Source organism: Mustela putorius, unplaced genomic scaffold (genome assembly GCF_011764305.1).
Source record: "Mustela putorius furo isolate JIRA1106 unplaced genomic scaffold, ASM1176430v1.1 tig00003875_pilon_pilon_pilon, whole genome shotgun sequence".
In the NCBI taxonomy this organism is placed as follows: Eukaryota; Metazoa; Chordata; class Mammalia; order Carnivora; family Mustelidae; genus Mustela; species Mustela putorius.
This window is the reverse complement of record NW_025422026.1, coordinates 5,178,004-5,190,158: the sequence shown is the minus strand read 5'-3', so window position 1 is coordinate 5,190,158 and position 12,155 is coordinate 5,178,004.

The window sequence follows — 12,155 nt, the reverse complement described above, 5'->3', positions numbered from 1 at the left end:
GCTCTTGTGTGGGAGAGGGCGTGAAATGTGTTAACAGGTGACTGCAAAATAGATGGGTATGTCTGTGGGAGGGTACTTTCGCTGGAATCTTCCTCTTCCAAAAACCCAACTCTAGTAAGTTTAAACAATAAAAAGAAGCTATGGGCTCATACAATCAAGACATGTAGACGGCGCTTCTCAAAGCACGGTCCATGGACTGGAATGTTCCACGAACTGTTACAATCCCATAAGGGGGTACAACTATACAGCTGAAATGACCACATGCACAATCCTCTTTGTACTAACCTCCTTTCCTCTGTTGTTGATAATAATAAGGAATAATGAGGGGCGCCTGGTTGGCTCAGTCAGTTAAGCATCTGCCTACGGCTCAGGTCATGATCCCAGGGTCCTCGGATCAAGCCCTGCATCCATCTCCCTGCTCAGTGGGAAGCCTGCTTCTCCCTCTCCCTCTGTCCCTCCCCTGTTTGTGCTCTCTCTCTCACTGTCAAATCAATAAATAAAATCGTTAAAAAATAATAAAGGATAATGAGAACACCTAGATTTAAGAGGCAATAGAAGTGCCACTCTTCAGGAGGGAAACTTCTTTAAATTACAGGTTCATTTTTACCATATGTTACAAAGTATTTCATAAAGTAACAGGGAACATACTTGGAAAAAAAAAAAAAAAAAAAGAACTGCCTTCGTTACAGTTTGAGAAACACTAGCCGAGTGTGGTCGTGATTCACCATCCCAGCCGTCCCTTAAACCTACCTGCTGAGTTTTGACAACTCCTCATCCTGTAGCTCATTCCCAAAGATTCTGTCTTAATTGGCCTGGGGTGGGGCCAAGGCATGGGTGTTTCAGAAGTTTACAGGGCGGCTCTGATATAGCCAGAGCTGGGGACCAGTAGCCTCAGATGAGACTTAACCCAGGGCTCAAGTCATGGACTGTCATCAGAAACCTGTGTCCTCACAGCACTAAATGCTTAGGTTAGAAAATTAGACGGATATCACATCAGTGACCCCAGCTTCTACCTTAAGAAACTAGAAAAAAGTGAATAAATTAAATCCAAAAGGAGCAAATGAAACAAAACAGTAAAGATTAAAGAAGATATCAGCAAGACAGGAAAAAGAACAATAAAGAATATCAGTGAAAATCTTTGAGAAAAATCTTTGAAAAATCAATGAGAAAAATCAATGAAATTGATAAACCTCTAGCCAAACTGGCCAGGAAAAAAAAAAAAAGAGAGAAAACACAATTCACCAATATCAAGAAGGAGAGAGGGGACACCAATACAGAGTGCATGGGTGTGAAAAGGCTAGTAAGACAATACTGTGAACAACTTAATGTGAATAAATTCTGTAACTTAGATGACATGGACAATTTCCTTTTTAAAATAATTTTTAAATTAACATATAATGTATTATTAGCCCCGGGGGTACAAGTCTGTGAATCGCCAGGTTTACACACTTCACGGCACTCACCATAGCACATACCCTCCCCAGCCCCCTTTTTTTTTTTTTTTTAAGATTTTTTATTTATTTGAGAGAGAGAGAGAGAGAGAGAGAACATGAGCAGAGGGGAGGGGCAGAGGGAGAAGAAGGCTCCCCACGGAGCAGGGAGCCCGATGTGGGGCTCAATCCCAGGACCCTGAGATTGTGACCTGAATGGAAGGGAGACATTTAACAGACTGAGCCACCCAGGTGCCCTTAGACAAACAATTTCCTTAAAAGACTCCAACTACCAAAGCCAACTCAGAAAGAAAGAGGTAACTGGAATAGTCCTATATTTATTGAAGAAATTGAATTTATAGCTAAGAAACCTCAGAAAGAGAACTCTGGGCCAGATGGCTTTACTGTTCAATTCCACCAAATCTTTCAGGAAGAAAGAATGGCAGTTCTCCACAAACTCTTCCAGAAAACCGAAAAGGAGAGAACACTTCCCAACTTACTGTTTCTGACCAGCTTTCCCTTAAGACCTGAACTAAAAACATTATAAGAAAATATATAGAGAGATCCTTCAAACTTACCATTCTTGAGAAAGTCATCTCTTGCTGCCTTCTCCTTCACAGCTCTTTTGAAAATGGGTTCTTCTAACCCAGGACCTGGCCCATACATAACCTCAAACTGTACAACATGGCTTCCTTCTTTCTGCTGTAGATGTTGGGCCCAAAGGCAGCCTTTTCACCTACATCGGGACACTGGCTCAAAAAGGTGTGCTGGGACCATTCTTGGGAGGTTGACCTAAGAGACACAAAGGGAAGGAATAGTTAATGACCTAAGGAGGGAGACTCATACTGACCCAACAGCTGTGGCAGCCATATTGGAACCACGAAGAGAAAAGAGAGAAAACGGGTCCAAAGACCGAATTGAGTAGATACACAAGCATAGGCAGAAATTTCAGGAGAGAGGGGGAGACTGAGAGGGAGGTAGAGAGAGAGACCAAGAGGGAGAGAGAAAGAGAGACAGAGAGACTGAGTTAGCAGTGAGGGAATATCCCAATTTCTGCCCCTTGTGAGGTCTCGCTCTTCAGATTCTTTTGGATTCATGGAAGATTCTTTCTACTTGACATAGTGAGTAGAATTCCCTTTCCTATAGGCAGAACTACCCTGACAAACAAAATGCTCAGTGAAAGCGAAGATCCTTCCATTCCTGCATGTTAAGGCCTTGGTGTCAATTCCTAGCCTAAGGATACCATGGGCCACCTTCTTCCTTCCCAAAGTCCTCAGGGATTTAATTGGATTCTCTTCTCTGTGTGTTTATTAAAATTGAGAAAAAAAAAATTGAAGTGTAACATACATATATTGAAGCATACAATTCTTAAGTATATACCTCAAATAATTTATACACACACACACACACACACACACACACACACACACCTGTATAACCACCACACAGATACAGAACATTTCTAACACAGAAAGTTGACTCTTTCTATTCTCTGTGGAGTTGCAGACCAGATTATGAGCAGTTCTTGGGTGTCTATGTGCAATGGACTCAGTTGTGCTCTTCCATAATGCATGTCTTACAACATTAACCCCATGGGACTGTATTTGGAGATACGGTCTGCACAATGTAATTCAGATTAAATGAAATAATAAGGGGGGGCCCCTAATCTAACACAACTGATGTCCTTGTAGGAAGAAAAGGCACCACAGCTCAGTCTCTTCTTCCCCTGCCCCTCCCTTACGTGCACAAAGATGAGGTCCTGTGAGCACCCTGAGACGGTGGCCCCTTACCTACACGCCAGAAGAGACCTCACGATGAAGCCGACTTGCTGGCACCTAGATCTTGGCCTACCAGCCTCCAGACGTGGAAGAAATACATTTCTGTTGTTTAAGCCACTGGGTCTATGGTATTTTGTTTTGGCATCTGAGCAGATTAATACACCATGGGACCCATACAAAGGACAAAGAGAGGAGAAAGACGTCTTGAACAGAAAACTACCCCTGATAAGACCTCAGGCAAGTGATTTCACAACACAGGCAGGTGGCCCGTGCCCAGCGTGGCAGGGGAGGAGAGGGCAGGCAGCACAGCCGGCAAGCCCGCAGCCCCTCTGGCCACCGGGTCTGGTCCACCTCTAGGCTGGCTTGGACAGTGCGCAGAGACATTTGATCAATTTGGAACTGTAGTTAAATGTCAACCAACAGCCTCTCATCCATCTGTCCCCTAGGAAGTGCTCCAAGACAGCCCAATAGTCCAATAGGGCTTGTATTTGATTTTCCGGAGCCAAATGTGAGCCTGGTGGGCTGAGCATTGACTTGTAGGAAATACGGAGCCCTTACCATGCGACGGGCTGAGTGCACTGGGCCAGCCGGACGGTACTGGGCCCCTCTGGAAACAGCACACTCTCTGGTATGAACTGGGAACACCTCAGCTCCTCGGAACTCAGTGACACCTTACAACAGGTCACTGGGAGGGGTCCATCCTGGTCTAGGCCCTGTACTTTGTCATTGTCCACTCCCAGTGTTGTCAGATGGCCACTCACTAAACTTGTCCCTCCTGTCGGAGCTGATGTATCAGTGAGAGAGAGTTTCTGGTCTCTCTCTCGCTGCAGTAACTGTATTTCTCTCTCTCTCTCTTTAAAGCTTTTATTTATTTATTTGACAGAGAGAGATCACAAGTAGGCAGAGAGGCAGCAGAGAGAAAAAGAGAGGAGAAAGCAGGCTCCCCAGCGAGCATAGTGCCCAATGCAGGGCCTGATCCCAGGACCCTGGGATCATGACCTGAGCCGAAAGCAGAGGCTTTAACCCACTGAGCCACCCAGGTGCCCCACCTCTCTTTTTTTTCAAGATTTTAAGTAATTTCTATACCCAATGTGGGGCTCAAACTCACAACCCTGAGAGTAAGAGCTGTGCATTCCCATGATTGAGCCAGCCAGGAGCCCCATGCAATTGCTTGTTTCTGTTGTTAGGGCTTTCCTGCCCCCTTGTTGCTGCCGTGATTTCTCTTCTTTCTTGTTCCTGCAACGCTGAGAGGCAGCCCCTTCACCCACAAGACCCAACACACAAGACCATCCTGTCTCGGTTGCTGCAGTGGAAGGTGCTGGAAGGATACATCCCAGACTCAAGGTAGCAGGTGCCTCAAGGCATGGGGAAGGGATGCAGTCAGAGAGACACACTCTGGGGCTTTGGACTCTCTTGGTGATATTTTCTTTTCCTTATACTTGGTGATGGGACGTGAGCATTCTCTATTAGTTTTAATGCCTTTTTATATGTCATATTTCATAAAAAGCTTTGTAAAAAGATTACCACAAAGCTGAGCACCCTACTTCCCTCCCAGCGGAGTCTGGAGACCAGCAGGGGTACCCCTCAGACTGGGCCCATCAATGGTGCTGGAACCTCTGTGCAGGCCAGGTCCAGGGTCCTGGGAGATGTTGCCCTTGGTTCCGAGAATGAAGCAGCATTTTGTGGGCGCTGCTCAGGCTGCAGAAAGCACAGACTCCCCCAGGAAGTGGGTGGGCTTCTCGTTCATCTGAGAGGAGGAGGCGGATATGATGGACACAGCCAAGCGGGACAAAAACCAAACAGGCATACGAACAAAACCGAAATCCTGACCCTTGTTTCTGGTCCTGGGGTGACTGTTGGACATTCTGCCATCACAAGAAAGGGGAGCACGAATGGGGGCCCCCCCAGTCTCCTGGCATTCCAGCCCAGTAGAGCTCCCTGGATAGTTCTTTCCCTCTTTACCTCTTTGCCCACAGCAGCTTTACAAAACTCCCTCTTGTCTTGACCTTTTGAGAAGCCGGCATAGTGCCCGCAGCCAGACAGCCTGCTTCAGAGGGGTCTTCTGGACCCTTTGATAGCCTCTTTTGGGAGCAAAAATGCCTTCCAATCAAAGCACCATTTCCCTGTCAAGGCAGGCCCCTCTCTGTCCTGCAACTGGCACCTTTTGGGGATAAGAGTTTTCTTGGAATTTATGAAAACACTCCATATTCATTTTGTACCAAAGATGTAAAAATGTGTCTTTGTGTGAAAGGAGAATGCAGATTTTGCTGTGGTTTTTTTTTTTTTTTTTTTTAAGATTTTATTTACTTGACAGGGAGAAATCACAAGTAGATGGAGAGGCAGGCAGAGAGAGAGAGTGAGGGAAGCAGGTTCCCCGCTGAGCAGAGAGCCCGATGCGGGACTCGATCCCAGGACCCCGAGATCATGACCTGAGCCGAAGGCAGTGGCCCAACCCACTGAGCCACCCAGGCGCCCTGCTGTGTGTTTTTAAGATTAAAAAAAAAAACCCATTTTGTTTATTTGAGAGAGCGCATGTGTACGAGTGCAAGCTGGGGGGCGGGGAGGAGAGCAGAGGGCGCAGACCCCCAACTGAGCAGGGAGCCTGACCTGGGACACAGTCCCAGGACCCTGGGATCATGACCTGAGCAGGAGACAGATGCTTAAGAAGGCACCCTTGGTGGGGTTTTGAATCATAAGCAGATATTTTTTTCTTTCCATAAAGAGAAGCAAACAATACAGCTGCATGGTGGTATTACATGGTTTTTCCGCTTCTGGAGGAGAATTGGAACCACAGGGGCCCCTGGACCATCTCCAAAGCCAATTTTCTAGGAAGCACTGTTTCTACCCTAACTATATGTTCTCACCTATTTCTCCCCGTCTGTATTCCCACTTCTTTCATTTCCATCCACCCACCGAGGCAGCTCTCCCCCAGGACCTCACCAGCGTCCTTGCCACTGTCACCCAACAGACTCCGTTCGGCCCTCATCATTCCTGGCTTCCCAGGGCCACTGGACATCTGGGGCCTCTTCTTCCTTGAAACACCCCATCCTGAGTGTGTGGGACACCACCTCCCCAGGCCCTCTTCCCTTTGTGTCCCCCAATCCTGGGGGCCCTGGTCACTCCAGGTCAGCCAGGGATGTTCAGCACGGGGCTCTCTTGAAGTCTGGGTGAATCACCTACGTCACAGTTGGTAGAACTCAGAGGCCTCCCCCAGGCCGCTTCTGATCTCCAGACGCTCTAGGGACTCTAATCTTGAGCTCTGGCTTCCTGGCATGTTGTCTCTCTGTCCGTACTATGTAGACACTAATGAAAAATACAGCCTCCTCTTGGGTTTCCCATGCCGTGTAATCATACCCCACACTGTGGGGTTATTAGACTTTGCTAAAGGTTTTGGGGTGTTCCAGGTCAGGGGTCACGTTAGGCCTTGCACAGCCTCCCACCATCCTGCCCACCCCCTTTACCTTTCATTTTTCTGTGGTAAACCCCAGACCTCCCCATGCCCTGAAGTGTCTCCTGGCCTCTGAATCCTGAGGGCTGTGGACTCCCAGGCCCTCGGGAGTGGGGGGTCTCACCTTCCAAAACAAATGCTTAGCATGATTTGTAACAGAAATTCTGCAGGAGACTGTTTAAGCGGGTACCTGGGTGTCTCGGTCAGTTAAGCGGTGGACTCTGGATTTCGACTCAGGTCATGTTCTCAGGGTCCTCTGCGCTCAGCTGGGAGTTTACCGGAGACTTTCTCTCTCCTTCTGCCCCCTCCCGCATCCATGCGCTTTCTAAATAAAATCTTTAAAAAATAATAAAATAAAAAATATATTTCTCCACCTTGTTCCAGCCTCGCTGTTTTCCCCTCGCTCCAGACCCACATGTCCTATGGATACCTCAGACTTAGCGCGTCCAAACCGGAGCACATCATCTCCCTTGGAAGCCAGCTACTCCTCTCTCTGCTCCCATGATTGGCGTCCCCATCGGGTCAGGTGCCCAGGGCTTCCCAGACTGCTGGGCCCGGGGTCCAGGCCTGCACCACGTCTCCCCCAGGGAAACTGTTTCGGGCCCGCACCTTCCATCCGTCCTCACAGGGCAGCCACAGGCGCGGTTCTCAAATGCCGTCTGATCATAACACAGCTCTATGCCCAGCTCCCCCGTGGATCCCAACATCTGCTGACGTCCCAGCTTGTGTCCCACAGCCCCCCAGCCCCCCAGCCCCTGCTCCAGCCTCTGGCTCCCGGGGTCCCGTCCCTTTGCTGTCTCAGGCTTGCTCCTGAACTCCCACTTCTGTGTCTGTCTTCTTCCAGAAACCTTTCTGCACCCCCGACTTGCGGTTAGGTGCCCTTCCTATGATGGGGGAGGGTATTAATAGCTGCTTGGCCAGTCAGAATAGCGTAAACAATGAACTCTCTGGGGAAGGTAAGGGAGGGGGAAAGGTGTGTTTATATGTGGGCGCTGGAGTGTGCAGGGGGAGAGGCACAGCCCGAGGTCGAGAATCAGGAAAGGACGGTTCAAAAGGGAAAAGCCAAGGAATAATCATGGAAGCTTATCACTGAAGATTACGGAAGTAAATACCAAAAGAACTAACTTAAAGAATGTGAACTTTGCGGGTCTAGATCGGGGAGTGTTGCTATTGCGCCAATATTTATTGTACCACGGACAAAATAAAAATTGAATTAGGAAAACAATTGAAACAGATCAACTCCAAGCCACTGAGCTTGGGTGAGGAGGGCTGATCTGGTCCCACCCATCCCCGGGACTTTAACGGCACATTTGGAAACTAGACCAACCACGGTTTCAAGGAATGCCCAGGAAACAAGGAGGAGAACCTCCAAATGCCTTAGATAAGACGCAGCCACTTGAACAATGAGTCTACGATTCAGGATGGCAGAATTTTGCTGCATTTCGTTTCTGTAGCGCAGGCGTCTCTCTCTTGCAGTTTGCTGGGCATTCGGATCTAGAAGAGACTGGAGTCTCTCCCCCAGGCTGTTTTCCCTGAAACCTACAGACTGTCATGGCCCCACATTTAAGAAGATGTGTTTATTGGGTGGTTCCTCCTGGTGGCATGGGTGCCTTCCCAGTCCTCTGCAGAGAGGTGAGGAGGAGGAGGGCTTGCACAAACCGGGGGTGGGAGGGATAGGGAGCACCATTCCCAGAGCTGTCTTGGACAGTATGTAGGATTTTTTTCCGATGGGATTCTGGCCGTTTTAAATCCAGGAAACTGCATGTTTTGGTTTGGTCCTTCCCAGGCCAAGTTTCTACACAGATTTTCAGCAATGTCAATGCATGATATATAATTATAGTATCTTTAAATTAGGAAGAGGCTGCGTGAAGATGCTAATAGAGCTTGCTGCATTTAGAAAAGCTTTCAGCCCGCATCGTGTAGAACAGGGACCTATTTTACTATTTTATTTCATAGTCACATGTGAACTATGTCTTTTTTAAGCCTTGGAAAGTTGTATGTATTTCTAAAGCCTGCGAAAGGGAGCGTTACCCGTGTGGCCCGCCCCAGAGATTTCCAAGAACACATCTTCTGTGGGGTTTGTAACATAGAAGACTTCTTGGAGGTGTAGCTCCAGGGTTTGCCCCCGTATCTGAGAACTCTCACACCCACCACCATTCCTGAGAGTGGGGTCCTGCTGTCCCCGGCCCCATGTCCGAGCATGCATGCTCCCAGAGCCCTAGGACAGTGGGGAGGGCTGGCCTGATGGAAGTGCTCCCTCGGGCCTACAGATTCGGACCTCGGGCACCTGGAGACCCCATCAGCTGGCACAGGCACCACATGTGTAGGGTCATGAAAAGAACTGTCATGGTTCAGCAGAGATGAGAGAGCCTCTCTGCAAAGAGAGGGAGAAAGGAAAAGCAGATGCTCTGGGCAAGCAGAGAGGAGAGATCTCATGTCCTGAGAGAGGCCAGCCGGCAGACACCTACAGGGACCAGGAGACAGAGAGACAGCAAGACAGAGAGACAGATGAATAGACGTAGGAGACAAAGGGACAGAAATCTGGCCTTGGCTTCCCACACGTCCCCCTACACCCTCCACAATCCACCCCCCACCCCGGCTACTCTCCGCCAACATCCCTGGGCTGGCCCTGCCACCAACAGTCTCATCATCCTTTCCTCTTAACCTAATGGACAGGACTCTGTCCCTTCCAGAAGAGTCCTGGGTGAGTCAGTCACCAGACAGTGCTTGGCATGGAAGGGAGCTGGGGCTGCTATTTTGTGTCTGTTCTGGGAATCTATTTTCATCCTTTTTTGGGGGGGAACACTTGGTGCTTTCTTTCCCCCAGAGGACTGGGAATTCAGTATGTCAGTATAATAAAATTCCCCAAATACGTCTCTTTGTCCAGACAATGGTATTTTTTTCCTAGTCATTAAGTCAATGCTGCTGTAAGAGTGACACTGAAGTGACTGGGTTTTATTTTTGTCCCCAAGGTACAAAAAGTGCTGCTTACTTTCTTACTGTGTACAGGCGGGGTGATGTGTCCAAGGCGAAAGTTCCGGAGCTTCAGAGGGCTGGGAATGGTTGATCTGTGGTGAAGATCTGCCTTGGTCATGACCTCTGTAGGGTCAAAAATCCCACAACTACATGTTGAGACGTCTGCCCACCAGCTCGTAGTGCATAGTGGGAACTCAGTAAACACACTAGAAAGGCTGGGCAAGGGACGCACATGTGAGTGCTTTGGAAGGAACGTGGCCAAGAGCCAGCAGGGGGGAAGGAAGGAGAGCAGGGGGCCGAGGAGCTGGCCTTCAGGGGTGCTCTCTCCATTGCCACTCCTGCCCAGCAGGCAGACTGAGGTTGGGTCGGGGGCAAGCGCCTGCTTGCCTCTGGTCTGGCTTACCTGGAAGGACATAAGGCTTTTCCAGGTCCACAGGCGCTGAGCTCTGGAGGGCGGGGGCCACAGGGGCTCCAGGAGAAGAACCGAGCTGCCTGTTCCACACCATAATAAATACAAACACGCCACTGGACTCCGAGGACGTCATCCCCATGAGCCCTCCGTGGCCTCTAGCGTCCCTTCCCCAACTCTGCGTGGGGAAAGGAGTGCCCAGTCTGAGCCCACCCAGGGCACAGCGTGATCATAGGTTCTAGGAAGATGGTCTTGTGGGTTACCCTCTGGGGCCAAGAGGCCCGCAGGATCACAGAGCTGAAGCTGCCAGGGGTGGGCTGGGCAGTGATCTGCCCAGCGGACTGCCAAGGAGGGTTGAGGCTGCCCTGCCAGGCCTGTCAAGGGCCAGCCCTGCTCTGAACATTGGCTCCATCTTCCTTCCCTTGTCACTCCGGGCCTGGGAGAAAGAACAGGGCGGGCAGGGCTCAGAAGGTGCTCCAGAAGTGTTGCTGGAGGGAGGAAGTGCTCTCCCTCCGCAGGTGGCCTTTAACCTCTGCCTTTGCCAAAGGCCCCATGAAGCCAGTTGTCCTGCTTCCCCACCAGAGATTTCCTTCCATTGTCTTCTGGGCTTCAGGAGTCCTGGGAGCCTCTCATTCCCTCAACTCTGTGGTTTTCATTCCATTGTCACAGGACTTGACTGTTGCCCTGCTAAGTTCAAAGCTGTCTTGGTTATCAAGATTTTGGAAAGTTATTTAACTTTGCATTTTCTGCCCAAAATCTGGGGGAAGTTTTTATTGTTTTTCCATCAAGTTTAGGGATCCCACCAAGTTGTTATCTTAGGGCTAGTGGGCCTCTCATTTTAATTAGTGCAAGATGACCCATCTCTGTTCATTATAACGTCTTCCATTCGTTTATTTGACAAATACTAAAGGCTTACTATGACCTACGTACTGTTTTGGGTTTTGTTTTTTTTTTTTTTTTTTTAAGATGTTATTTATTTATGAGTGAGTGAGAGAGAACACAGGTGCAGCAGGAAAGGGCAGAGGCAGAGGGAGAAGCAGGCTCCCCACTGAGCAGAGAGCCCAATGTGGGATTTGACCTTAGGACCCTGGGATCATGACTTGAGCCGAAGGCAGGCGCTCCTCTTTGTTTTTTTAAAGTATGTTCTAGGCCCAACATGGAGTTTGAACTCAGCACGTGGAGATTAAGATCACATGTTCCAGGGACTGAGCCAGCCAGGCACTGCTGGACGAGGCACTGTTTCAAGTTCTGGCGAAACAGCCGTGAAGAAAACCGACAAGACTCTCTACCTGTGAGTGTGTGCATGTGCCTGTTTGTGTGTGTGTGTGAGACAGACAGCAGGTCGGGGGCAGAGAGAGGAGGGGAAGGAAGGAGAGAGAAGAAAGAGGAAGAGGAGAAAAGAGGAAAAGGGAGAGGAAATATAAACTTGTTTTGATGATTAATTCTGTTCCACTTGATTTTTTCTGAAATTTCAGGGACTTTTTTGTCGCCCTGTATGTTCACACTTTCTCCTGGAAGTCTGGCACGGTCCCCGGCTTTCCTTCCCTCTCTCAGTGATTTCCCCCACGTGCCACACAGGTTTCCCTGTCGCTCCTCTGTTTAATCACCCAGCCTCCTGTAAGCTTATTCACCACAGCAAACAGTGACAAGCGGAGGTGACAGGCCCCCATTCCCCTGCCCTGTCTTTGTCTCATCCCCCAGCCCTCCCAACAATAGGTAATAGCTGTTTTCTCAAATCTTTTTTCCTTTCAGTTGAGAGATCTATTTCAGAGAATAGGATTATCAACAAGATTTCACTGCCTTCTCCTTTTACTTTTGTGCTGGGGCTTTCTCACTGGGATCAGATTCATTTTCTTCCTCTTATATTCAGACTTCTTAAAATTCATGTGTAAATCCAGTAAGAGCAAGTGGATATTTTTTTAAAAAATCACTGAGGGGCGCCTGGGTGGCTCAGTGGTTTAAGCCTCTGCTTTTGGCTCGGGTCATGATTTCAGTGTCCTGGGATCAAGCCCCCGCATCGGGCTCTCTGCTCAGCAGGGAGCCTGCTTCCCCCTCTCTCTGCCTGCCTCTCTGCCTCCTTGTGATCTGTCAAATAAATAAAATCTTTTAAAAAA